Raw genomic sequence first — 4,896 nt, 5'->3', positions numbered from 1 at the left:
ACTAACAATTAAAAGTTCCACCTCCTCCCTTACCCCTAGTCTCAGTATTAAAGCTGTCCCCTATACAGGGTGGGAAACTCACTGGTGAATGCTGCTGGTTTTTTACTGGCCTGGCCAGTAAAAAACAAGCCCATAACCATACCCATGGCCACTTTTTCAAATCTTCTGGACACCACGGTGTGTAAGAACCCTTAAGCAGACGTCCCGTAAGGCTGGACAATATCCAAAAAGGAAGTAAAAAAACCTCACAGGTAACAATGTGGAAATCCCACACCTGTATCGCTTCCCAATAAACACTAGATTGAATCTTGTGCGTCACTGGGCATATGGCAGGGGACTATTTTCATACAGGGTTAGGACCATGGGTTAGAGTCCTGCGCGGAACCAATTTGTTAAACCCGACCCGGGATCCGCAACCCGCACTTGGATCCGCAACCCGCACTTGGACCCGCAACCCGCACTTGGACCTGCATTCTTACGCGCTTGTACCCGCTACCCGACCCGCAAGTACCTTATCCACAACCCGATTCCGTGACCATCAAGAATCAGGAAGTGCTGTCATTGTAAACCGGAAGTGACATCATCGGAAGTAGGCGTGATCAGAAAAAAGGAGTAAAACTCGCTATTGAGAAGACCCATGGTCGACCTGCAAACCCGCAGAACTGGCGACCCTCGTTTATACCTGCACCTGAAACTTCTATTTGCAACCCGTGGGTACCCGACCGCTGCAGGACTCTACCATGGGTATGACCACTCCAGCATTTCTTCCCAATAAGTGACCATTTGTATATTATACCTGGGAATCATCCCTCTGTGTCCACACAGAAGTAAAAAACACAACAGAAAATGCAAAAAAAAAAAAACTGTGTTTCACTTTTATCAAGATTCACCAAAAGTTTGAGGATGGATATCCTACCTCCCTGTCCAGTAGGACAAAAAATAACACTGGTGAGGAACTGAATTAGGATAAAAGTTTTTTTCTCACTGAACTGAATCTGGCCTATTGTTTTGAGAAGTCGGAAGTAAACCAGTAGTTCAGAGGATAGAGAAATCCATATATTGCTTTTAATAGCAGCTACATTTACAAATAAAACCGTTGCAAATGCTTAGTTGTTTAGATTTTCTTTCACTATGCAAAATAAAAGTTTTATAGAATCCCAAACAGACATTCCTGGTGAGTATCTCCTACAGTTTTTTATTAACTGGATCCCTTTTTATTAAATCTGTAAGCGAAAGAATCACACACGTATCAGTGTAGATCAATATAATTTGATTTATTTCAGGTTTAGGACCTATTATCCAGAACGCTTGGGACCTGGGGCTTTACGGATAGTGGATCTTAATGTAATTTGGATCTTCATGCCTTAAGTCTACTACAAAAGTAAACATTAAATTAGATCAATAGGCTGGTTCTGCTTCCAATAAGGATTAATTATATCTTAGTTTGGATCAAGAACAAGGTACTGCTTTATTATTACAGAGAAAAAAGAAATAATTTTTAGAAATCTGGATAATTTGGATAAAATTGAGTCTACATTCCCCCATGTTCGTCTATGTGGGGGCTGTCATATTTATGCAGCAGAAGTCTGTTAGAAACATTAGAAACTTTAGCCAGTTTGGCAAAACAATCAGATTCGGAACTTCAAGTAACAATTACAAAACTATTAGCAAAAAACAATCAACATTATCTATAGACACATTTTAATGTACGGTACATTCATAATTTAAAGAGTAGTCTTTGAGTATCTTGAAGGATCTTCAGATAATCCACCTCATTGTAAGAAACAGGTGAAATGGGATATGTTGTTGGATTTGGGCGCTGGAGACTGTCCACTTCCACTAAAGGATTCGGTTTACATGACTGGCTTTTTGTGCAGTCTTGTGGATTATTTTCCTTACAATGGAACAGGTCGGGCTTTATCCTTAATCCAAAATTCACGCTCTTTCCCAATAACCTGCCAAGGAACCCAGTCTGTAACGGACACCTGCCCTTAGGAACAGTAAATTCTTAACTTATTGCTTTGCAATAGCTCAAATACGTTATCAACAAAGAAGATATTGCTATCATTTTGTCAGGATCTTTCTACCCCATACTTCCTACCCAAGAAACGCCAAAAATCTGACGTTATAAAGAAATAATCCAGAATGTGATGCTAAATTGGTCCATATCAGCTAATGATCCATTAGACGTAATAGAACAGCATGGTTTTCCTCTGTTCTGTTACAGTAATAAAAGTGAATTCAGGTCCCATTTAGAAGCTGCTAATTGTGTCGAGAAGACCTGTAATTAAGCGTGACAGCCCAATTCATTTGCACTGCAAGGCTGAAGCTTTTTACAGTTGGCTCATCAACATTAGTCATTTTTTCTGCCTTTTGGATGAAGCTAATTAGGTAAATGAACTGTCAACCTTTCCAGTCGCATAACAAGTGCCATTCACTCACAAAGGAAGGGTAAAGGGAAAGTGCTAATGTGATGAATTTATCTACATAGAAATAATTTTCAGTTTTAACCTATATTTGCTTTATGGATATAATTGTGCTCCGGCTGCACAACATGGAGCGAACACACAGTGGTATAGTGGTGTATATTAATTAGAAAAGGGCATAATTAAAGGACCAGTAACACCAAAAAATGTAAGTATTTTAAAGAAATGACAATATAATGTACTGTTGAGCAGCACTAGAAAACTGGTGTGTTTGTTTCAGAAACTCAACTATAGTTTACATAAACAAGCTGCTGTGTAGCCATGGGGGCAACCATTCAAGTACCAATATGGAACAGCCTTTATAGCCTTTATGGAACACCAATATTAATATGTTAGCAGTGTATAAAGTTGTAGTGCTATAGACAGTTTTGCAAGTACAGCAACTTTCTTTTTGCAGGTACAGCGACTCCCAAAGAATTTAATGGTTGGTTCCTGTGGTAAATGAAGTGTCTCGCACATGGCCAGATTTAACACATGAGGATTCAAAGATGTACTAGGCCTTTTACAGTAACCACCAGGATCTGGAGATCTGCCCAACCCAACATAAGAACTTTCAGAATACAACCTAAATGTTATAGTTCCTTGGGTCTGAGAATAAATATTCTAACATATTGGAGTAAGTACATAACCATCTGTTCCCATACCGCCTCCCCAATTTTAATTCTAAATTCCCCCCAAGAGAGAATTTTCCCTAACCCTAATAATACAGTGTGCCTATAACTGAGAGCTTCTTTTTTCCTATTATTCAGTTTTTAGAAAGGTTGTAATCGAAAAATCTCGATTACCTTCACACCTACATGGGAGAGGGTTTGTATAAGGAGTCAGTTAACCAACTTGTATATTTTTGCCAAAGGAGGAACAAATGACGGTGCAACCAATATGGGGGTAAATTTATCAAAGAGTGAAGTTCCGCCACTAGAGTGAAATTCCGCAGCTCTCCATTCATTTCTATGGGATTTTGAAAGGTGTATTTATCAATGGGTGAAAGTGAAAGTTCACCCATTGATAAATACGCCTATAAAAATCCCATAGAAATGAATGGGAAGTGGCGGAATTTCACTCTAGTGGCGGAACTTCACTATTAACTTCAGTCTTTGATAAATATACCCCATAGTGCGTTAGGCCTGGAAACTAGGGGCTTTAGGTGGCTTGCTAGGCCCCAGGGTTATTAGTATGCTTTCTTTATAATGGAATGTATTTGGGTATTTGTTTCTGAATAACAACCTTGTCCATGGGCAGGAAGTATTCTTGCTTATATGAGAGCACCTTTCTTGAAGCCAAGTTTTATGTAAATAAACAAAACTATATATCCTGAGCAAGACATATAGCACAGCTATAAAGTTAGCAGAACTCATAAATATGTCTAATTAACACTTTTAGCTGTACCTGTACATCAGCAGCACATAAATCCATTCTGTTACTGTTCTGGAGTTAGATGGATTTGTCAACAAAGATTTGTGGAAACTGTTTAAAGGAGAATTCAACCTCTTATTAAAAAAAACCCTACCCCCCCTACCCTTCATAGACCCCTCTCCCTCCTCCCCACCAGCCTAGCTGCTACCCCGGGAAATGCCCCAAGCTTTTTACTTACCCCTCAGTGCAGATTCGGGGATCACAGTTCATGGCAGCCATCTTCTGGGTCTTCGGTAATCTGAGACCGCCGAAGCATCGCATCCGCAGTTGAAGCAATTTCACGGTCCACGACAACTGCACATGCACCGAAACTGATGGAAATTGCCGAAGCACCAGAAGAAGACCCAGAAGATAGCTGCCTGAATGGGGGCTTAGCTGTGCTGAACTTTCCAAAAAAACAGGCCCCCCTTGACAGTGACGAAGCCGCACCGCCTTTCCAAAGTCCCAATCCGCCGAAAAGCCGAACAGCAGAAATTCTGAAGCGGCGAAAATACCCAAAGTCACGAAAACAGCCGAACTTGAAGACCTGAAGTGGCGAAATGACCCAAAGTCACGAAAGGAGGCGAAGTTGAAGTCCTGAAGCCACGAGTTCAATTCTACTGAATATCAATGTGTGTTTTTTAATTTTTTTAATTCCCTGGCCACCAATGTATTATTTTAATATTCTATAGGCCTCTGCCACCAATGTTTTTTTTTAAAAAAAAATATTCTCTGGGGCCCCAAACTTTTTTTAAGTTGTAAGGGGAGCCCTGGCACCAATGTTTTTTTTAAAAAAAACTTTTATGGGGGTCACCAATTATTTTTTTTAACTTGTAGGGGGGCCCTGACCACCAATTTTTTTTTAAAAAAAAATCTTTTATGGGGGTCCTGGCACCACAAATCTTAAATACCTTTTTTTATTTTAAATATATGACAGTTGTTACTTTTGGCAAAGACAAAAACATATCTCTCTGGGAATTCTATCCCCACCACCAAAATTAGCAGGAACATGCAGGGC

Source organism: Xenopus laevis, chromosome 5S (genome assembly GCF_017654675.1).
Source record: "Xenopus laevis strain J_2021 chromosome 5S, Xenopus_laevis_v10.1, whole genome shotgun sequence".
Taxonomy (NCBI): Eukaryota; Metazoa; Chordata; class Amphibia; order Anura; family Pipidae; genus Xenopus; species Xenopus laevis.
Note: the sequence above shows the minus strand (reverse complement) of the source record.